The following is a 24,964-nucleotide window of genomic DNA, read 5'->3' on the forward strand; positions in this document are numbered from 1 at the left end:
CCCCCATGGTATCACTCTTATGAAACACTTTGGCTCCTTTATTTTTAAGATTTTATGCGAGCTATAACTAGGTATTTCTGTGTCTTGCCACGTTCCAAAGACTAATATGTTTTCTGGGCCTTAGGATGAATTTTCACTGGGCTGCCGTCCATCTTTAACTCCACACCCCCACTAACCCACTAAAAGATGCCACGTGGCGTAGACAACAGGGAAATCACCTCAGACGGCACTTTGGGATGGGCATCATTTTCATGCAGCACTATTTTTACAAAAAGAAAAAAAACTTGGAAAAAAATGAAGGTAAAGTATGAACTTTAAAAATTGCATAAAAATATGGTGCCTTATTAACATTGTGAGAAATATTTTCATTTTAAAAATGTACAGTTTTGGGGAATGCAGTTTGCACAGTAAGTGTCTGCAAATGAAAATGGCTCACGTGCATTTTGAAACTACATCTTATGCCAGTAACTGATACTGGCATTCATTTCCATAATTTTTCACATATTGTATTGTTTATATATTGATTATGCCATTTTGTAAATTTTTCTTAATGTCTGGAGTGTTGTTAAGGTGTCAGTCACAGGGACGATGTCTGATAAATATCATATGTTTACATGGTGTGTGTTTAGTTAAAAGAGGACAAGCGTATTTTAGCTTGCAGGACAGAATTTGAAACTGCCAAAGTGTTTAGGGAAGTGTGTGGGATTAGAAAAACAGATGAGTTTTGTAATCAAATTCACTTTTGCTATTGCAAAACTTAATAAAAATTGAGGGGATGGTCAAGAAGAAGCAATACTTTTTTTGTTTTAATATCTGTTTTGTGTGTTTTGTTGACTTTAAGGTAATCTTTTTCATTTTTTCCAAAATATATATATATTATTTTTTTATTTATTATTTTGTTATTATTTTACAATGTGTATCATAGAAGCATTGTATCATAAAGATTGTATCATAAATCAGTATTTTTATAGGATTAACAACAACATTTATTTCTAGAACACATTTTCCTATAAAGAATATAGCTCAAAGTGTTTTACAAGATGTCAAAGAAATAGTTACAAGCAAAGAAAGAACAAGTTAAAATCAGTCAGGAATAATAAAGGATAAATAGTATGCAAAAATAAATAATGCCACCATGCATAAGATAGATATTTAATTAAGAGAAGTCCTTAAATATAGAGTTGTTTTCTTTTAAGTCTCTAAATGTGAGTCCATTCTTAAGGTCTGGTGGACAGGGTGGAGAGAAAAAATGAAAAACTCCATTTAAGCTGTAGTAAAAAATAAAATCTGCAGGGGTTCCAGGCCAAAAGACCACCCAGCCCCCACTGGGCCCTCTACCTGACATAAATGTTCTTCAGTAGTTCTCTGTTGTTTTTTGAGACTAGGAGGATCCTTTATTTTTGTGGCAGGTTGGGGTATCTGCTTCTATTCACACATCACAGGTGGCTCCTTGGGTACTCGATCAGGAGGTTGTGGCGGTATAGAATGTCACCCTAGAAGAACCAGAAAAGAAAACAGAGAAAAGTAAAGATTAATAATGACAGCAGATTCATTGAAGAGTATGATCATTCTATGCATATCTAGTCCATTAAGAGTACAACTAAAATGTAGCTCTTCCAGATTTTTGGTGCATAACAGCAAAAAGCTGCCTCACTACACTTTTAAAAATATTGGTCTTTAATGGCATCATATAGTTCTTTACTTGGTTTTGTGGTTTCTCACAGAACAATTTCTTGACAAAACACCATTTCATTCTGGGAATGGTTATTTGTATATGAAGCTTGTTCTTTGTATTTGGGAAAACTTCCCAATTTTTGGAAAATAATTTAAGTGTTTCATGTATGGTAGGCAGCAGGACACTACAAGATTAAGAAAAACTGGTCTTAGTCTGTATCACCACATTTATGGGTCCTTTACAAATCATGAGCCACTGGTATTTCACAAATCTGCTGCCATCTGTTTATGGTTATTTACTGTATGGAACTTGTTACAGATCATAATGAAAAATTTTCTTTCTAGGACCATCATGTGGATGCATCTTTTGAGAACCAGAAATGGTTTCCCTATGGCATCACTCTGAAGAACCACTCTGGAGCTGGAGATGGTAAAAATGTGCGGTACCCCAGGTGACATTATTTAATGAGCTGTCCTTGGAACCACTCACTCTCACCTACAGTATGTACCCATCTTCTAAGCAACTCAACCCTGCTGTTGTTACTCCACATCTCGACAATTATTCATGGACAGGAGCCTTTTTTATTCTTTTTTATTCAACCAGGGCTGCGGGGTCCACACCACAGTACCCTGGCGACTGTTCAGGCATGAGGACATTACTGTATCGCACTGTGCACCTTCTTTCTGTGCCGCGCTACACAACCTAAAAACAGCAACTACATCGACCCTCTCCGCCCCAGAGAAGTAATTTGGTAAAAGAACCAGCCCACCATTTACCTATACATTGCACATAAATTCAAGCCAATGATCTAAAAACTAAATAACGTAGGCGGAGGATGCAGCGGCAGCAGGAAATTATACAGCTGCTAGTCATTTAAAACAGATTAGACGGAATTCTTACATTAATCATTAACTCTGATCAAATTATTATATCTTGTAAAGGCATAATTATCACAGCCTTTATGATGATGATGACAACGATCTGAATGATTTTGAGTTTATAGTAAAAGAAAGTTTCGGACTACATACTGTCTTAGAATTAAATTTACTCCATAATGCACCTTGTGAAAACAGTAAATGCTGTTAAAGGCGCTATAAAAAACATTGATCGTTTCCTCCCAAAGTTTCTATTTAGCTCCTGTATAAGTTCTGGAAGTATTACAAAATCTAATCAAATGTTATTTGTCCCATAAAAAATTATACACACAGTACAGTGAAATTCTTAATTCCTACAGTCCAGACTGGGCTTTAGACGAAGAAAAGAAAGACAATCAACAGTAAATACAACTCCGTATATATATATATTATTGTGTAATTTTTGTTATTTTCTGTTTTGTGTTTGAAGTTTTAGTATCATAGGATGACTGAAAATCTTAACTCTTCCTATGATTTAATAGATTGATTATACTTTTCCTTTTACTGCTTATTTAATTTTTTTACAGCAGTGTGTGCTTGGTTGTTGTATTATAACCCTTTTATTGCAATGCATATAGTTGAAAGTAAATAACAATAAAAAATAACCATTTGCTTTATTAATATGAATGACAAAGCTGTTCTCTGTACAAAGAAGCAGGAAAAGTCCGAAAAGAATTCTGTTGATGATATAACTGATTAAAAAAAAATCCTGGCGTTTCACTTTAGTTTTTAGATGTAAAATCCAAAAAGCGGAAAGTCCAAGGATCGCGTACCCTACATCACTTTATCGACAACCCTGTAGGCGGCAGTGATAGTAGGCCTATAGTTGATTTGAAATAGAGAAATAAAAATAATGCAAACAAGCTTAGCAATTCCAAAGTAGCAAAGTGTAACCGGTTTGTTGTTTCAAGGTTTGCGCAAAGTATACACCTAAAAGCATCACATCAATCGCTCTAGTAGAAGAAACATTTATATGCTTTTTTTATGATAATTGCATTTCTGCTTGTTATTCAGAAGGATGACACCGCTGTCCGCTTCTCTCCTCCTCCTCCTCCTCCCGTCTCTCTAGCAAGCGCCTCTCTCTCCCGCGTCACGTGACACGTCAGTGGGCGACACCTGCGCGCCCAGCTTAGCCGCTATCGCCGTGCGGCGCAGGTGGCATATTACCACGGGACGCACCCTGAATCACGGACTGGAAGCTCGAGCACCAGGAGAGAGTGTCTGCAGGTAAGCCGTCCTGGAAACTGATGGGGCAGAGTGAAATGATTGAGAATGGCGCAGGTGCGGCGCGGTCCGTTTGGAAAGCAGCTGCTTTGTGGCTTTGTCAAGGAAGAGCGGTGTGGCGTCGGCGACCTGGCTGTCATGTGCGAGTTTGTGGATGTGCTTGCAAAAAAAAAAACACAGAGATGGACACGATGGGCTGATCTGTCGGGACGCGCAAGCTCGGCATATCGGGGCGTGCAGTTTCCCCACACTGGGATGTTTACCTAGCAATATCGGTTTAGGAGGTTTGCCAGGTCCTGTTCCTTGGGGATTGCAGTCTTGCACTGTTTCACTAGAAGGGCGGGCTGTCCGGCACTAACTCTTCAAGGAGAGAATTCTGTCATCGATATTTGTTTTGCACGGCGTGCATCCATTTACTTAAGGAGTGCCAAGCAGCACTACCCTTTTGAGAGGGCAGTGTAGCATCACATCATACGAAAAACAGTTAAATTACCTTTAATACCTTGTTAAAGATTCTAGCTGCTTAAGACCTACGGCTCCTGCTGCCTACCATTAAGACTCATGGCTTCCTTGTGAAACATCATTTAATTTCCAAAAATCATCAGAGCAGTTTAAATATACTTTCAAGCTGGGCACATAACTTTCAATTTTTGCAAAGGAGCCTCAAGTGAGCTTGTTTGCACCGCTTTCATAGTCTCATTATTTCGCCATTAGTGTCACAATCCATTTCAGGGGTTTCTCCATCTCAGTCCCAGAGAAACACAATGGTAAGACTGGATTTCCAATCAGCCACTTTTTTACTTGGATGCAATCTCCTGCCTTTAGTTAATGATTTATCTTTAGACCCGGTCCTGTAGCTGTTTGTCCTGCCACTAATACGCATTGCAAAGACCTATAGTGTGACCAGGTAACGCAGATGATTACAGAGAGGAATAAATTGGACTTCCTTTAAAATTCTCATTTAAACAAAAATAGAATATGTGAGCTCAACATACAAGACATTCCAGTGGGGAAGGAAAATGGCAGAGGAGAGGTGATAGTACTCATAACTATATCACTGCACTCTTCATGTATTCCCCTCTTAGGACATGGAAACTTACAATTACACATTGTCATTGCATTTTAGTAATGTAATGTTAACAAAGGAGATAATCATAGACTTCAGGAGGATCAAACCTACTTTACTCATTAATGATGAAGATGTTGAGGTGGTCAGGACATATAAGTACCTTGGGGTGTATCTGAATGAGGGGCTTGAGTGGAGTACCAACACAGAGGCTATATGCAATTAGGGTCAGCGACACACCTATTTCCTCAGGAGGTTGAGGTCATTTGGTGAATGGAGGCCATTCTTGCATGTTTTTTTTACTAGTCTGTAGTAGCCAACATATTGTTCTATGTGGTAGTGTGCTAGGGAAATGGCATTAGTGCAGGTAATGCAAACAGACTAAACAAACTGATTAAAGAGGCTGGTTCAGTTTTGGGAGTTGGGCTGGACTTACTGGAGGAATTGGTAGAAGAAAGGTCACTCAGCAAGATGCTTACCTTCCTGGACAAGGACTGTCACCCTCTGTATGAGAGTTTTGGCTAAACAGAGGAGTATGTTCAGTAACAGACTGAGACAACTGTGGTACTATAAGGAGCGCTATGTAAGGTCGCTTCTATCCTCGGCCATCAGGCTCTATAATGAGTCACTCATCAACCAAGGTGGTCTTGGTCCGTGTATGCTGAACAGTACTGAGCTGATCTAGTAGACATCTTAACAGGCAGTGACACTATGTACAACATACTGTGCCAATGAGTGACATTCTGTGAAATTGTAAATGATAATTATGTGTGATTCTAATCAATTTACACTTCATAAATAGCTGCATATTATAAATTTACACACACATAATTCTTGTTATATGTGTATTTGTACCTTGCTAGTGTATTAGATATTTTTATAATTCTTGTTTTGGTTTTTATGTATAGTTGTGCTTGTTTTTGTCTACTTCTGTAACTGTGCAATTTTCTTTGGGGTTGATAAAGTCATCTATCTATCTATCTATCTATCTATCTATCTATCTATCTATCTATCTATCTATCTATCTATCTATCTATCTATCTATCTATCTATCTATCTATCATGTTGTATAGCTCCTTTCATATCTATCTATCTATCTATCTATCTATCTATCTATCTATCTATCTATCTATCTATCTATCTATCTATCATGTTGTATAGCTCCTTTCATATCTATCTATCTATCTATCTATCTATCTATCTATCTATCTATCTATCTGATATGTGAAAAGATTTGTTTCAGGATGGCACATTGACTTAAACTGCTTTCCCAGTTACACTTTACTGTCTTTATAGTACAACTGTCATGTAAAAAAGCAGTATTGCTACTGGCCATATACAATATATGTAAAATGAGAACATAAGAAGTGTTATAAACGAGTGGAGACCATTCAGCCCTTTGAGCTTGTTTTATTTTCAGAGTGTGCCCAATATTTCCTCTAGATGTTTTCATAAAAGCTTACACATTTTTTATTTCATCCACATGACACCTGGATTCCTATGATCCTTTGTGTAAAGAAGTGCTAACTAGATTCTGTTTTTAATGCAGTTTCACTTTAATAATTACTCTTTATCTATAGTTATTACCTGTGTAAGTCTATATTGTAACTGACGCGTGCAACCAATTCCTATTAAAGATCATTTCTTTTATTCTTTTTCTGTGTTTTCCAGTGCAAAACTGCGTGCAATAACACTACAATGTGTCTAGACATAATTTCTCACAGCATCAGTTGTAGGTCTATTAAGGCTTATGATAGATTACTTGAACATTACACAGTATGAGAGTATCACATATTGTGTGACATAGGAACTGTTTTTTAAAATTTTCAGTGGTTCTCAAATTAATAAGCAGTGTACCACTGGACAGGCCAACTGTAGAAGTCTATCTGTGTGATTGAGTTTCATAAATGTAGTTGTTTTTTCTAACCAAGTTTAGAAACATATTGTTGCTAAGAAGCAATATTTGACCAAACACACATACTCTTTTAAATCAAAACCAATAGTATAACTAAAAACATGCATCTATTTGTTAACTGAAAACTTTATCCTAATTATTATGAATTAGCTTCTCTCAGATCACAGGAAAAACAATAATGAAACTTGACTTTCCTGCATTCTGCCTTCTTGGTTTCTGGATGTAATCTTTCATTTTAATATTTTCGGATCCAAAGATTTAGTTAGACTGATGTAACTGAAGTAGTATGCTCTTTTATTCTTATTGTTCAAGTAGCTTCAAGTAGTTGTTCTTGATGTATCTTATGATACTTTAAGATGTAGTTGCAGATTGTATTTTCATACTACCATGAGATTTGTCTGCTGAGGAGTAATGCCCCTTCTCATGGTGTGACGGATGGCCAAGACCATTACTCAGCCGGAACGCTGGCTGGGTGGAAGGACCGAAAGAGAGAACCTCTTTGGGACAATATCCTCCCCCAAGATGCTAGAGGGCAGCCCCCCTGGGTTACTACTGCACCACGGATCCCCACAGGGCATGCCGGGAATTGTAGTTTGGAGTGGCCCTGTTGGGTTCCATGGGTGCCACCAGGGGGTGCTGCAACTACAGCTAAACCCTTTCCACACCCGGAAGAATGTCAAGAAACACCTGAAGCACTTCTAGATGCACTATAAAAGGAGCCGCTTCTCCATCAGTCAGAGAACCAGAGTTGGGAGGTGGAGACAAAGCTTGTGAGGAAGAGTGGAGGTGAAAGAGGAAGAGAGAGAAAGAAGGAAGAACTGTGTGTTATTTAGTGTTTTGTACTGTGTTGTGTAGTGGGGAGCAAAAAGAAAAACACTTTCCCACATAAATAAAGGTGTGTTGTCTGGAAAGCCTTCTGTCTCAGCCTGTCTGTGTCAAGGTTTGGGGAGTGGTACACCCCCTGGTGGTCCACAATGGTAAACTGATACACTGATTTTTGTATAACAGAATCTCAGTGTTGTGTGAATAGAGGAGAAGAAGGAAAGTCTTCTTCTTCCTTCTTCTCTTCATCTTTTCTCACTACTATGTGCTTAACCAACATTCTCCATATAGCTCAGTTCTGCACCTCTTCTCCAGTCAAACCCTTTTCCTTCAATTCTATCTATCCATCCACCTCCGCTTTTGCCTCCCTCACTTTCTCTTCTCCTGTACCTCCATTTTCATCACTATTCTACCCACATATTCATTTTTTATCTTCATCGTATGTCTAAACCACTTCAACCTACTTTCCTGTACTTTCTTAGATATTTCTCCCTCTTTTGCTGTACCTATGTCTCAGATGTTGAACAAAACAAAAACCTGTTCTTTGCAACACTTAATTTAATAACTGTTATAGGATGAGCTATTCCCATAAGTCAAACTCCTGATACAATTTCAAGTGTCAGATCTTCCTTTGGTGCAGTTGTAGTGCTGCTTCCTCGCTGTAAGGAGACCTGGGTTCGCTTCCCGGGTCCTCCCTGCGTGGAGTTTGCATGTTCTCCCCGTGTCTGCGTGGGTTTCCTCCCACAATCCAAAGACATGCAGGTTAGGTGCATTGGCGATTCTAAATTGTCCCTAGTGTGTGCTTGGTGTGTGTGTGTGCTTGCCCTGCAGTGGGCTGGCGCCCTGCCCAGGGTTTGTTTCCTGCCTTGCACCCTGTGTTTGCTGGGATTGGCTCCAGCAGACCTCCTGTGACCCTGTTGTTAGGATATAGCGGGTTGAATAATGGATGGATGGATGGATCTTACTTTAGAGCTGAGTTTATTCTTGGCATACAGTTTTAAAGCAAGTTGATAAACCTTTTCTTGTTGAGCAATAATAAGTCTTCTGGACCCTCAGGGGTTCAACTTCTTACAAGATATCTGCTGCTTAAGGCCTGCAAAAAGGATTTGTTTTGTCAACCAGCTTTGTTCAGCCTATCAGTGAGATACATTGAATCTGAAGACTCAAAAGTTGTAGTTGCTTTCAGATTTAAATCTTGGGGGTAGTAAATTTAGTTGCCAGATATTTACTTGTCCTTTGTGCACTCTTAGTGCTGTTATTCTCCTAGAAATATTCCTACCTGATGAGCACATTGGAATTTAAGCGTAGTGACAGTTGTCCAGAGAAACCTGTTGATTTCTTATTGCAGGTGTGTGGCTGCAATGAAAGTGTTTTATGTCATGCTACAGTATGAAGGACAATGCCAGTATGATCTTGTGGAGTAAGTCTTGCACATGTGAATCAATGTCATATGTGATTTTCTCAGGTTCCACCTGAGTAGGAAGGAATATCTAACCAAAAAATCTTTGTCAATTGTACAAAGATTGTCCTTCTGGAATATAATGCAGCTACTTGGAATGTAATGGCATTGTATACATTTGAGCTTTCATATTCTAAGAAGGGCATGATGCCGGCTTTTCTGAATTCAAGCTGTTGTTAATTTAACTCAAGTTGCCAGTGAGTTCAAGGATTTAGGACATCATTAAAAACAGGCTAAATAAGATGAAGGATTGGGTTCCAGAGAGAAACTTAATTTAATTCATGCTTAAACACCAGCTAATCCATAACTGACAGTCACTTCCTCTTCCTCTTTCTTGATCAGATTGTAGGAATGTAAGTGAACGATTCACTTACTGAAGATGACCCATAGATTAAAACCTGTGCAGTTGACATGACAAGTGTAGAAGAGATTACCGAACCAATAAATAAACTCATCACCTACTTCTCAGAATGGCTTACACCAAGAAGACATTTTGAACCAGGATGCATTGTTTTAATAGTAGATGATGCTGCACCCCACAACTCTTGGGTAAAGGGTCAAATCATCAAGATGATGCCAGATGCCAAAGGTGCAGTCAGAAGAGTTTTTGTGCAGACCAAATTCAGCACACGTACAGAACCATGAATACACTGTGCCTGCTACAAGAAACAGCTAATAATTGAAATAAGAATTTCTAAAATGTTTGTTTGCACTTGCTTTCTAGTTATTTGAAAACAATATTTAGAGTATAGAATAGTTTATGGCTCATTTGAAGTGAAATATAGTAATAATCTCTGCTCATGCATAAACAATTAGGGGTCATACATTTAAGAGCCAATCTTAGGATATAATGTTAATGCTAAATTCACGTCAGTGGGCAGAGTCAGGTTGTAGTTAAGGGTTTTCTTCTGAGTTGGGAATATTCTGGCAATGGAGGGAGCAAGAGTACTTTTGACTTTTCAGTCTCTCTCTCTCTGGAAACTTCCTCTTCCTGTTTTTCCTTTTTTTGTACTCACAACGGCAGCAGAATGGGTATTTTACCAAAAGTGGATAGATGGACCTTTAGTTCAGGTTCTGCCTTCTACGTTTTTACAATATAAGGACTTTGATGCCTGTCTATATTCTTATATTTTTACCTTTTTACCACAGAATTATGTTTTAAAGTAGCGTCTAAGTTTCAATTACCATCTCATGTTCTTGTTTGCACATCAGAACAGGTCATCCACCTGAAGCTAAGCATGTTAGTGCACGGCGAGTACTTGGATGGGAGACCATCTAGGAAAAGTTTGGCTTGCTGCTGGAAGAGGTGTTGGTGAGGCCAGCAAGGGGCGCTTACTCTGTGGTCTGAATGTGGATCCCAATGCCCCAGTGCAGTGATGGGGACACTGTGCTGTAAAAGTGGTGCTGTCCTTCAGATGAGACGTAGAACTGAGGTTCTGACTCTGTGTTTGTAAATGATCCCTGGGTATCCTTCGTAAAGAGCAGAGTGTATTTAGCCTAAATCAATGTCCATGCTAAATTGCCCTTGATGGCCTAGTCATTCTGGCCCCCGGACCATCCCCTGCCTCTAATAGGCTAACTATCTCTCATCTCTTCACCACCTAACAGCTAATATGTGGTGAACATACTAGCACAAAAATGACTGCCATCGCATCATCCAGTTGGATGCTACACATTAGTGGTGGTTGAAGTGGCTCGCTAGTCACTATGGAAAAAGTGCTTTGAGTAGTAAGAGAAGCGCTATATAAATGCAAAGAACTAATTATTAATTAATTATTCTTTTAAAATATATTGTCAGCCATTATGTTGTTTCATGTTCTTAAAAATTAATATGCATGAGTGTAAAAAAGAAAAATAATATCTTGTGACACCCTTAGTCAAGGACTAGTCCTCCACACGTTCCATTAAGAGACCTTTTGATGAGGACGTGCCTTTCAGTCCAACAGGTTTCCTAGAAAATGTTTACCTGAGGTTTGAAAGCGTACTTTTACTTATAGTTCTAGGAGATTTGTATAGACCGACCTCTTTGTGAACAAATTTTTATAAAATGTTTGCAAAATGTTTCTTTACATAGTTCTTGTAAAAGAATGAATTATAATATAGCATGTGAAGTTCGCCTATCTTCTCCTATGCATAATTTAAAAAGTTTCTGGCATGTCTCCATATAATCTACAGCATGTTTAGCCTACTGTATAAGTCATTCATTGTTTCCTCATTACTTTTTTTGTTATTGTATATTTGGCTGACACATTTTGTTACAGTTCAAATGGAAACAATTTGTTTTTTTTGCATTAGAAATATTTTATGGTTATTTGATATTTCAAACATCAGAGAATCATCCTGTATGATTAGTTTTGCAAATCATAGTTCCTAGACATTAGTTAATTTTTATCATTATGTTTTTGCCTTGTCACAATGCCATTTTGTTTTTCATGGGCACTGCCATTTTTTGATGCTGTTGACACCATATAAGTGTGGTTCATGGGGACACATTGCATCATTGCTGTGATTCTTTAAAAGCTGGTGTCATCTGCTTCATGATTAAGGAGTATTTAACTCTTACAGGGCTGAACCTTTGTCAAAAGGAGGAGTTGACGATGGTAATCAACTGTAAACTGTGAGAAAACCAACCGTTACATTCTAGTTGGACTCTCGTTGCTAGAAGGAAAGTTAGATTCATTGGTTTGACCGAGATTCCCTGCGCTCACATGAGTAGCAAGGTGCACGCAATGGCAAAAATGGCACTGACATCTGGCAAAAGGTCAAAGTGAATGCGTAAAGCAAAATACTCTGTGGATGACGCTTTGCCCATTATCTCTGAATTGGACTATGACTTGTCGGACTCAGTTTTTGATACAAGTGATCGAAAACGAATGTGAGGTTCCATCTTCAGCTGATCGGTGCCCAGCTAATCATGGTACTGACAGTGTTCGCCAGGGAGGACTGCCACTTAACAATGATAAAAGGTAGAAACCAGATTATAATGCACTGCTACCGTGACCACTGCTGATGTCCCAGCCACGCGAAGACAGCCTGGCAGCAAGCCTGCCGCACATTCTTGGCAAACTGGCAGCCACAGCATGCAGCAACAGATGTTTTATGTTGATTTCTGAATTAAACCATTGTTTTTTGGAAAATATATTCAGCCCTCAATGTATACATTACAAATCTAACACATATTTAAAACCAAGAATCTGCATAGTGTTTTGATTTTCGTATTGTTTTCTGAATTATAACTCTGATCTTCCATGATTCTCCATGACTGCACATACAGTATGTCTAGCATGTTGGCTTGGTTACTGATTTTCCAATCTCTTAGTAGTAACTTTAGCTACACATTAGGTTCTTACTTTATCTCCTGATCCCTTTAATAAAATACATTTTCCTTACTCTTTTCCAGGCAGAACATCTTTATCCAAGGCAAGTTACAAGTTACAGATACATATCAAATGTTTACAGATTATTTTTTACAGTTAGGGCACTGGCAAATTAAGTGAGATGTTTAGAATCACACACTGATTAAGAGGTTGGAATCAGACCGGGATCTTTGAGATTAAAGGTCTAACGCCTCAGCCATTACATCACACTGACTGCTAAAACCTAGGTCTCCAACATGGCTGGCGGGGATACTCACCACCATATTAATGACAGGCAGTCTTACAGTGCCATGCAATCTTGAAGGAAATCTAGATGCAACAGTGGATTTGTCTGTGAAGAGTTGTACAAACAAGAATTAGGAAGGTGTGTTATTTCTTTGGGTGTTGCTGCTCATGTCTATTTGTTTTGCTATGTCTCCTGATGCTGTTTATGTTGCCTGTGAAATTCAAATGCATGTAATACTGCCTTATTGACATTTTTGTGCCTCAGGGTGCTTTTACATCATGTAAAGCATGTGCAAGCTGTAATATAGTTAAAAAGACAAAGAAGCATGACAAGCATCTGTTCTAAGGAACAAAGAACCCACAAGAACATTTCACCAGGGATCATGCATAATTTACCAGGATAATATAAACATGACTTGTAAAAATAACATATAAACGCAGTTGTAATAAGAATGGGTACCCTTGTGGTATTATTTATACTTGGACGTATTCTGCAAAGGAACATAGGCTGCAACTTTCTCTATTAGGCTGCCCATTGTACTTCAGGAGCACTTTTTCTGCCAGGGTCTACTGCTTCTTATCAGCCACTTCCTACTTGAGGAGGCATATACAGGATCTCTCCTTTGGTTCTTTCTGTCTCTCCTCCTCTGTCCATTGTACAGTAGGTCTCATGTGTGAATTTACCCTGTACCCTTTACTAACGCAGTAGCGCGTTTGCCACTGGCATCATCCTGTCAGCCTAAAACCAATGTTTCCAACAATTCCAAAGCCAGTAATCTGGTAATCCTCTACTGTAAAATCTGTCATTTAGTATTCAAATCATTCAGTAGTACATGGCCTTCTTCATTATAATAAGCCCAGTGTCACTAATTGTTAAAGGAGTGTCACATAAACCAGTTTGGTCTTGACCTGCTGGTTATACAGTAATGTTTTTCAGCCTCCATATCCATGGTAAGCCCCATTAAATAATTTATATTGAATAGGATTATTCATGTATTTGCATGACTCTCACTTATACTTTTTTTGAAGTTACAACTACTTAAAATGATTGTTTCCTAATATCTCAACCACTCAAGTTTAAAATCCATAAGCATCTGGTTGTCATTATTCTTATTCCTGACTTACATGTTTATTCCTTCTGGTTATTTTTTATTCATTTTCATATGTTTATTATTTATTTTGAAATGGTTCATCATTACTTTTGCTTATTTCCGGTCATCACTATTTTGTGACGCAGTAGTCATTTCTTGTTGACCATTGCCACATATAGCAGTTCCAGAAATTACGCTAATTATATATTGGTGCGACAGTGTAAAGATCAGCACAATGGCACCGTAACTTCTGGAGTTTGACAGATTCCAACAAAAGCCTTTTAGCAGTTATTTTCACTATTACCTTTAATAGACTTCTCAGTTCCTGACTTTTTGTGTTAGTATTTCGACTTAGTTTCTTGGGGTTATGATTTGGATTTGACACTCTTTCTATTAGTCTTCTGGTTATGATCCCTTTCTTCTCCTGGTCATAACATTAAGGTTGGGTTAATTCCAGTGCTAGCCATAAAACCTGCCTTCTGTGCAGATATATTTTAACAGACTTGTTTTTCAATCTGTTGAGATCACTTTTAGCATTTGAAAAGCAATAGCGTAATTCATTTTAATTATGTCACTTTTATTATCCTTTTGTTTGTTCTGTAAACTCCTAATAATTCTGCTCCCTCTTTCTCCCTGTACGTGAGATGTTAGGAGAGAAAGAGCAGAGTAAAAAGGTCTGAGATTTAAGAATTAAAAAGAAGAGCTGTATCCATGGAGGTTTTTACATTTTATAGGATAGTCAAGGTTCTTGTTGAAATAAATTCACTTTTTTTCAGCTTTGAATGGAATTGGATAAACATATACCTAAGTGTTCACTAACCTGAGTGTGGAGTACAGTTCTTCCACCTGAGCAATGGCAGTTATGCTCTCCACATGGTGTGGTGTACTAGCTGGCACAATGGGATTTAAACCATAAATGTAAGTAGCAGTGACATTTCTGAGTTAAGATACAGTGATGAACAGGCCCACCTGACATTGTGCAAAATAACTAATAAGCTTCCCTCAGTAATTTAATGAATTATTAAAATGTTTATAACAACCCTCAAATTTGTCTTCTTAAGCAGTTTTCCATTTCAGTTTAATTCTTTATCTGGAAATATGCTGCTTTTTGTAGTATGCGAAATTGTCCTCCTGTCTGGTTCTGTGAACTTGTTTCTGGCATGAAGGAGCTAATTTTAATGGCCTTGCATTGTTCTAATTTTACCACTGTGTGCACACACATGTACAACCTGAACTCCTTAGTTTAATGATGGGGCCAGAAGGCTACAGTCCCTCCTTGAAATGAGGTTGGCCTTTTGTTTTTTACTTTGTAATCACACTTGCGATTCCAGTTTAAGCCTTTCCCAGTCAAGGCTATTCAGCACAAACCCTAGCAAACAGCTACAAAAAGTCTAGTAGCATTTTGTTCTTTAAAAGTGGCCACAGTTATTTAAAAAAATGAAAGCAGATCAATATCATGAATGCATCCTGCACAGCATATTACGCTGGTTAGAATGGGGCTGAGTGACATCTTGATCTCCAAGAAATGCTGAGGAAGATCACTTGATGGCACTAAGTTTAAAAATGTCACCAAGGAAGATTTAGATGTACTCCTTTTACGTTTGTGGAAAAGAAACTGTCAGTTTGAAGTTCCTATTTCAAATAAACACAGAATTCTGGTGAAGAAAGAACAAGTATATAAAAAATCATTTTTCATTTTTGAGCTGACGTCATACTGTCCAGCAAACATGGCCACACGGTGGTTTGTACTGATCCTGGACAGCTGCCATGTGTTGCTGTTTCATAGCCAATATCTCTCTCTATATATATACTGTATAAAATCCAATGTTTACACAAGAGAACTACATAACGAATTTAGATCGGGTTTTTCTCTATAATTTGCTTGAACATTTGCTTGATTTTGAGACTTCTCTCATCTCCCTTAGTATCATAGTTTGCTTACAGGAGCGATTTATTCACGTGAATCCGACAGAGAAGTGGTGAGCTGAGGGAAGGTGGAAGTGGGCGGGGCCCTGGTGATTGGTAAAGATATCATGGCTGTGTGCTTTTCTCCCCATGCGGAGGACCCTCTTCTGTCGGAACTGAACACGATCAGATACAGTCGCAATGTTTGACGTTGGAGCGTACCTACCTTCTGCTTGCCCAGAATTACTTTTTTTTTTTAATTTTTTAAAATGATTTTTAAGGGTTGTCCTGTTTCACAACTACGTGGGCTGAGTTGCAGGAGACAGCTAGTATTTTATAATGTGCTGTTTGTGGTTGTGAGGCTCACAGTGTACCAATATTTAAATCTATGTTGCTGTATTTTGTCAAATAATGAGGATGCCAGAGTTTCTCGTGGTGATCTGATGTCAATCAAAACAGACTTCACCATCTGCACCAGTATTGTAATTTAATTTTTGTTCTTTTTTTGTGATGTGAATGGTGTATAAACTTTCATGTCACGCTAGTGATTAGCAAAAGAGGGACAGATATTATTAGTTAATGTTAACATCAGAGAAGTCCCCACACATAAAGGGACATTGTGGTTTGGCTGCATCAGAATTTTCATGCCAAAAAACACCACAGCTTGGTAATTCAATAAATTAAACTCTGACTTACTTATTGATCCTGAGCAATCTCTTCACTTGTCTAAGCTCCAGTAACAAAAACATATGTGGAAACAACTGTAATATATTGTATAACATCATTGATAAAGACATTAATCAAATCAAAAGTAATAATGATCAATACTCTGAACAGGGTTGTAAGTAAAAGATGGTCCATTGATATTCTAAGAGCTATCCAATGGATCCAAAGCTGAGTCGAAAACAGTCTACAATTTTAAATTGTATTAATTCATAATTAGAAATTTAAGCAAACATTTTATTTGGAGAATTTCTTTCAACCCATATGTGACCCATTATACAGGTGCTGGTCATAAAATTAGAATATCATGACAAAGTTGATTTATTTCAGTAATTCCATTCAAAAAGTGAAACTTGTATATTAGATTCATTCATTACACACAGACTGATGTATTTCAAATGTTTATTTCTTTTAATGTTGATGATTATAACTGACAACTAATGAAAGTCCCAAATTCAGAATCTCGGAAAATTAGAATATTGTGAAAAGGTTCAATATTGAAGACACCTGGTGCCACTCTCTAATCAGCTAATTAACTCAAAACACCTGCAAAAGTCTTTAAATGGTCTCTCAGTCTAGTTCTGTAGGCTACACAATCATGGGGAAGACTGCTGACTTGACAGTTGTCCAAAAGACGACCATTGACACCTTGCACAAGGAGGGCAAGACACAAAAGGTCATTGCTAAAGAGGCTGGCTGTTCACAGAGCTCTGTGTCCAAGCACATTAATAGAGAGGCGAAGGGAAGGACAAGATGTGGTAGAAAAAAGTGTACAAGCAATAGGGATAACCGCACCCTGGAGAGGATTGTGAAACAAAACCCATTCAAAAATCTGGGGGAGATTCACAAAGAGTGGACTGCAGCTGGAGTCAGTGCTTCAAGAACCATCACCACAGATGTATGCAAGACATGGGTTTCAGCTGTCGCATTCCTTGTGTCAAGCCACTCTTGAACAAAAGACAGCGTCAGAAGCGTCTTGTCTGGGCTAAAGACAAAAAGGACTGGTCTGCTGCTGAGTGGTCCAAAGTTATGTTCTCTGATGAAAGTAAATTTTGCGTTTCCTTTGGAAATCAAGGTCCCAGAGTCTGGAGGAAGAGAGGAGAGGCACAGAATCCACGTTGCGTGAGGTCCAGTGTAAAGTTTCCACAGTCAGTGATGGTTTGGGGTGCCATGTCATCTTCTGGTGTTGGTCCATTGTGTTTTCTGAGGTCCAAGGTCAACGCAACCGTCTACCAGGAAGTTTTAGAGCACTTCATGCTTCCTGCTGCTGACGAACTTTATGGAGATGCAGATTTCATTTTCCAACAGGACCTGGCACCTGCACACAGTGCCAAAGCTACCAGTACCTGGTTTAAGAACCAAGGTATCCCTGTTCTTGATTGGCCAGCAAACTCGCCTGACCTTAACCCCAGAGAAAATCTATGGGGTATTGTGAAGAGGAAGATGCAATACGCCAGACCCAACAATTCAGAAGAGCTGAAGGCCACTATCAGAGCAACATGGGCTCTCATAACACCTGAGCAGTGCCACAGACTGATCGACTCCATGCCACGCCGCATTGCTGCAGTAATCCAGACCAAAGGAGCCCCAACTAAATATTGAGTGCTGTACATGCTCATACTTTTCATGTTCATATCTTTCAGTTGGCCAACATTTCTAAAAATCCTTTTTTTGCATTGGTCTTAATTGATATTCTAATTTTCCAAGATACTGAATTTGGGACTTTCATTAGTTGTCAGTTATAATCATCAACATTAAAAGAAATAAACATTTGAAATGCATCAGTCTGTGTGTAATGAATGAATCTAATATACAAGTTTCACTTTTTGAATGGAATTACTGAAATAAATCAACTTTGCCATGATATCCTAATTTTATGACCAGCACCTGTATAGTCTAAGTGTGAGCTGTCATGTAAGTATATACTGTATATGATATTAAATAAGGATTGGATGCCTTCCGCATTTTCTCTGTGTGTTTCCACTGGGCTCTAACTTCATTGTCATTGTATCTTTAATCACGTTGCGTGATCTAAAGTAAAATAATATTTTCAATCATACTTAATTCAGTTCAGGGTCACAGGCAGCTAAAGACTGCCCTGAGGTAGGAACTTTAACATATACAGGGTGCCATTCCCATTGTAGTATCTATGTACTAACATGTGGCTCATTTGGAATCACCAATTACCTAAACACACATTTTTGGGGATATGGAATGAAAGCTGGTGTATGTGGAAGAAAACACAGAGATGAGACGGATTTGCAAACTCATTAACAGTCTAGGCACACATAGGAGCCAGGGCTGTGTGAGTAACAGCCTGACATTGCATACAGAACTGAACTGCTGCAGCTTAGAAGATGTCCGATCCACAGATTAGGGGCATTCCTCTTTTTATTGCTCACAGAGGAGAGACAGCACTTTTGTAAACCAGAAGTTCCACGTTTGTGACTGACGGACTGAGACAGATTTGAACTTAATGGTTTTGAATATGTGAGCAGATTTTGATATAGTGATTACAGAAAATGTGAATAAAGTAATAATCATAATAGTAATACAGGGTCATTATAAAGTACAGTACTTGTGAAGTTTTAAACAACCTGAAATTCAATTCTACACATGATAAATCTGTTTAAAGGGTAAGTGAAAGAATTCATCAAATGTTTACATGTATTGTTTAGATGGTTAATTTTCAGCATGTTCAGCATCATCTCATATACAAACCGTGATGTGATTCTGAAGTCCTACAGGTACATTTTGCAGTTGATTTTCAGTAATACCCTGAATCACAATAGTTATCCTACCTCACAACTTTTCTCAACATGTGGTTTAATTGTGTGGTGCATCTTTTCTGTAATGGCTTCTAAATTTTCTTTAGACCACAATAACTAATTTTTTTAAGATAGTTTACTTCCTATTCTACTGAAGTCCTGACTCAACTGAAATTCTAAAAACAGAGTAATTAGCAAATGAATACATTAATTAAAAAAATGATAAATTATTACGAATTTATTAATAAACTATGATAAAATAAATTAATCCTGTTTCATGATATTCTTTGCAGATTAATTTTATCATGCTTACAACTGAAGCTATGATAATTTAAAACTGTACAAAGACGTTATAATGGTGCTGTATTAGGGTTCTTCTCATTATAATTGTGATTATTATTATTTTGTTTTGAAACGAAAAATACCGGGGCAAAAAAGACTTTTTATTATAAAAAATAGCAGTTCAAAAAAAGGCCTCCAGAGGAAGAACTCAAAATACATGCAGAAGAATGTCACCAAAAGTCATAAAGAATCCCACAACAAAAAGCAACAAAAAAAAAAAACTCAGCGTCTAAGAGGAAAATAAAATGTCAAAGAATCACTAAGGCCAAAGTAAGCAAAGTTAAAGAAGAAGCACAATCAAAGTCTTTTAAACTATCCAAAACATTGGATAAACAATCTACCAGCTCTTTAAACACAGAAAAGACTTTAATTCAAAGACTGGGCCTGAGTGCTTCTAAGAGGCCTAGAGACAAAATCAGCCAGGCCCCAAACTCATAAAGTAGGCTTTTCATCCTGCACAGGGTGAGCAGAACTATTTAAACTTTGGCCCTAAATAACAAAACAATGTTCTTTAAAATATATTTAAAGAATTTATTACAAAATATTTTGCAAAAACCAAAAAATGTATAAAGGTGATTACTCTAAAAAGGTAAACCAGGTGTCAGACAGAACCAAGTCCATAATCCAAATAGAGAGTTCAAAGTTGAAAGCAGTGTTCATAAACCAGAAAATCTGAAAAAAAAAACTAATTTCAATAACAATTATTTTTGAGATTTTGAGTATTTTTTAAACATTTTGCTTGAAATTTAGCTTCTTGGTGAGTTGCGTTTAGGAATCAGAGGAACCTGAAGTTAATTTTTGGATGCAAAGCCTCATTCTGAGCAGAGTGCCACACAGGAAAAGTACAAACAGAAAAAAATAAACTAATGTAAAATGCAACAGCATCTTTTATTGGTGGGACCTTATGACAAACTCCTCACATGACCAGCAACCATAAACAACATGGCTGCATAACCATTAGACAGCAAAATGGCAGTACTTGTAAAAATTCAAAATGGCATTGCACAAGATCCAAATAAAAAGAAAATAAATATATTACTCCATAAAGCAGTGCAAGACCTCAATGAATCTTGGCACAAGTTATAATCATTATTATAAACAGGCCAGAATTATGGTGGCATAGCAGAAGCTCCCAAGATCTTAAATTCAATATATCAATGCATAAAGTGCTATACAACAAAGGGGAAATTCCAAATGGGAATATACTGGTTAAGAACTGCAGCATTATTGAAAACAATAAAACTCTTTTCAATATCCATTGAAGAGATATTAAGACAAATATACCTAAGTTTTAGCTTACATGCCCCCAAAATAAATTAAGGAAGCTGGTAAAATAGTACAGTTACTTTCAGAGGTCTCAGATGATTGTCTGTATTTCTTTTGGGATAGTAGGAGGCAGGTGCCTTAAACATAAGCAAAACTAGTTATTTCTGAATTTTTGGTATTGCTAATAAAATCTAATTGTTTATTATTTTGAGTAATGCTACAATTCTAATTTTGAAATTTAACAGGAGTCACCATTTTTATGTTTATTTTATTTGAATGACCACATCTTGTTTACCATTTCCATGGCAACCACAGGTAACATAATGGACATCCCCATGCATGTGACATCATCACACTGAGAACAATAAACATGGAAGTGTTGTAGGAATCCTGGCCCAGTTCTCACATTAAAGCAAAGACTGTGGTTTGCATGCATTATTTTTGGCTTTTTGACTTCTCCCTTTATAGCTTCTTCGCTTTGATTTCTGCCAGCCATGTTTGGTTTGTTACTTTTAATAATTTGAACTCCTGGTTTTGACTTTCTACAAACTCTGACATCTCTTTTGTTTAGTCCTCCTTTTCCTGTGTGGACCTTTTAGTTATCATTTTTAGGACAAGCCTGTCTTTTCAGCTCAGATACAGTAGCATTGAAATGTTGTTCAACTATCCTTCCGTTAGTTTCTAGTTGCACTGTTTTATGCTATTTATTTTATAAATGCAGAACACTGCTCTTAGTACATTTTCAGAAAAATCACATGCTAATCTGGCATATTTACTGCCTAAGAGAACTATGTTGCTTCTCTTTTCTTGACACATCATGGTATTTTGAAGCTTGATGATACAGTGCATCCGGAAAGTATTCACAGCGCATCACTTTTTCCATATTTTGTTATGTTACAGCCTTATTCCAAAATGGATTAAATTCATTTTTTTCCTCAGAATTCTACACACAGCACCCCATAATGACAATGTGAAAAAAGTTTACTTGAGGTTTTTGCAAATTTATTAAAAATAAAAAAACTGAGAAATCACATGTACATAAATATTCACATCCTTTGTTCAATACTTTGTCGATGCACCTTTGGCAGCAATTACAGCCTCAAGTCTTTTTGAATATGATGCCACAAGCTTGGCACACCTATCCTTGGCCAGTTTCGCCCATTCCTCTTTGTAGCACCTCTCAAGCTCCGTCAGGTTGGATGGGAAGCGTCGGTGCACAGCCATTTTAAGATCTCTCCAGAGATGTTCAATCGGATTCAAGTCTGGGCTCCTGCTGGGCCACTCAAGGACATTCACAGAGTTGTCCTGAAGCCACTCCTTTGATATCTTGGCTGTTTGCTTAGGGTCGTTGTCCTGCTGAAAGATGAACCGTCGCCCCAGTCTGAAGTCAAGAGCGCTCTGGAGCAGGTTTTCATCCAGGATGTCCCTGTACATTGCTGCAGTCATCTTTCCCTTTCTCCTGACTAGTCTCCCAGTTCCTGCCGCTGAAAAACATCCCCACAGTATGATGCTGCCACCACCATGCTTCACTGTAGGGATGGTGCCTGGTTTCCTCCAAACGTGACGTCTGGCATTCACACCAAAGAGTTCAATCTTTATCTCATCAGACCAGAGAATTTTCTTTCTCATGGTCTGAGAGTCCTTCAGGTGCTTTTTGGCAAACTCCAGGCGGGCTGCCATGTGCCTTTTACTAAGGAGTGGGTTCTGTCTGGCCACTCTACCATACAGGCCTGATTGGTGGATTGCTGCAGAGATGGTTGTCCTTCTGGAAGGTTCTCCTCTCTCCACAGAGGACCTCTGGAGCTCTGACAGAGTGACCATCGGGTTCTTGGTCACCTCCCTGACTAAGGCCCTTCTCCCCTGATCGCTCAGTTTAGCCGGCCAGCTCTAGGAAGAGTCCTGGTGGTTTCGAACTTCTTCCACTTACGGATGATGGAGGCCACTGTGCTCATTGGGACCTTCAAAGCAGCATAAATTTTTCTGTAACCTTCCCCAGATATGTGCCTTGAGACAATCGTGTCTCGGAGGTCTACAGACAATTCCTTTGACTTCATGCTTGGTTTGTGCTCCTGACATGAACTGTCAAATGTGGGACCTTATACAGACAGGTGTGTGCCTTTCCAACTTATGTCCAGTCAACTGAATTTACCACAAGTGGACTCCAATTAAGCTGCAGAAACATCTCAAGGATGATCAGGGGAAACAGGATGCACCTGAGCTCAATTTCGAGCTTCACGGCAAAGGCTGTGAATACTTATGTACAGTACATGTGCTTTCTCAATTTTGCAAAAACCTCAAGTAAACGTTTTTCACGTTGTCATTATGGGGTGTTGTGTGTAGAATTCTGTGGAAAAAAATGAATTTAATCCATTTTGGAATAAGGCTGTAACATAACAAAATGTGGAAAAGTGATGCGCTGTGAATACTTTCTGGATGCACTGTATATTTGACTTGTGGCTTACAACACTTCTGACACAATAGACCAATTTTCTGTTTTTCTTCTTCCCCCTCTCCTTGCCCCCTCATTCATGGAAAAAGATTTTAAAAAACATATTGTTTTCTAAAAACTCTGTTATCAACAAAGTGCACTCAGTATAATTTTGTTCATAGTCTACAGTATACAATATCTCATTCCTCGCATGTGCAGTCTGGCAGCTGCCCCTTATAGCCAGGACCACTCTCAGAATTCCACTGGTATTTCTCCTCATATGTTCTGGATTTGCTCTGCTGTTCCTGCTTTATGGCGTGCTGTGTGTGACTCTTTGTTTTCAATTCACAGTTTTGATATTGTCTTCACCCTCCTACTTCTATTCAGTAGAGGCTGTTCTCCTCATGATTACTGCTAAAGTAGCTATGGCTTGTCACTGAAAATTTTCATATTCATTTCCAACTTCTGAAAAGCCTTTTTCTTTAAATTGCTTTTTCTTGAACTTTACTGCATGGACCAACAAGTTATCTGGCTGCAGTATCAAGAGGTGTCAGTGTTCTGTGCATTTGGTTAGGAGCTGAGTAGCAGGTGGTCACCTCCATAGGGACCACTTAGCTCTGTATTTGTCATTTCTGTATTTATGTGCATCTTTTCTTTAATTTTTCTAATTTATTGCTGGCTATTTTTATTTTTTTAACATACTTGTTCAGAACTGTTGGGGGGCGGGTAAACAACAATAAGGGATGTTACTTTGTTTTATCATATGGTTGAAAACTAGATTATATTGATCTTGCATTTGTCTGGTTTAATTAAAATTTGCAGAAAAGTAAAATGGAATACAGAAAACAGTCAAGTCAGTTATTTTCTAACCTGTGTAGTCCCGAACAGGGTTGTGGAGGTCTGCTGGAGCCTATCCCAGCTAGCACAGGCAGGACCATACCCCAGACAGAGCGCCAGTTCATTGCAGGACGAACACACGTATACACACACCTACACACACTTCCCAACCACAAGTAAGGCCAATTTAGGAAATGCCAATTCTCCTAACCTGCATGTCTTTGGTCTGGGGGAGGAAACCCACTCAGACATGGGGAGAACATGCAAATTCCACACAGGGAGGACCCAGGACACAAACTCTGGTGTCCTACTGTTTATTTTTAATAAATCTGCAAAAACCTCAAGTAAACTTTTTTCACATTGTCATTATGGCGTGTTGTGTGTAGAATTCTGAGGAAAAAAATGAATTTAATCCATTTTGGAATAAGGCTGTAACATAACAAAATGTGGAAAAAGTGATGCGCTGTGAATACTTTCCGGATGCACTGTAAGTGTGTGTATCATAACAACCAAACTTGAACAACATGTCTGTGTTATTCTAGCCATCTTATGAGATATCAACACATATCAGGACAAAAGACATTTTCTTATTCTTTATTGTATCAATATTAATTTGTTTTTATTTAGTCTTTTCATGAACAAAAGTTAAAACAAAATTTGAGTGCCATTATGAACAATGTTGCACATCCTCTCCATGATACACTAATACAGAGGCCTTTTAGTAGAAGTGTGTCAAGAAGCACTACTGGGGGATCCTTTATACCAACAGCAAATTGTCTGCTTAATGCCTCACGTCACTGTGGCTGCCAAATCAGAAGGTTTCTTTCTTTTTAGTCATTCTGGTGTGTGTTCAGACCTTTGTGTGTGTGTGCGTGTATTTATTTATCAATTTATTTATTTAAAGAGCTTCTGTAAAAAGCCAAATTT

At 38.1% G+C, this 24,964-nt stretch overlaps 1 protein-coding gene across 2 annotated transcripts in view; it reads left to right on the plus strand.

Annotated features, from left to right (window-relative positions):
• Positions 1-3,665: 3,665 nt before the first annotated feature.
• Positions 3,666-24,964, plus strand: part of tmem63c (transmembrane protein 63C) — a 180,952-nt gene continuing 159,653 nt past the window's right edge. For both annotated transcript variants that reach the window (XM_051920106.1, XM_051920109.1), the window contains exon 1: positions 3,666-3,816. The gene's annotated coding sequence lies outside the window, so the exon portion shown is untranslated. The remainder of the gene's footprint in view (positions 3,817-24,964) is intronic.

The sequence above is a fragment of the Erpetoichthys calabaricus genome, chromosome 16 (genome assembly GCF_900747795.2).
Source record: "Erpetoichthys calabaricus chromosome 16, fErpCal1.3, whole genome shotgun sequence".
Classification (NCBI taxonomy): Eukaryota; Metazoa; Chordata; class Cladistia; order Polypteriformes; family Polypteridae; genus Erpetoichthys; species Erpetoichthys calabaricus.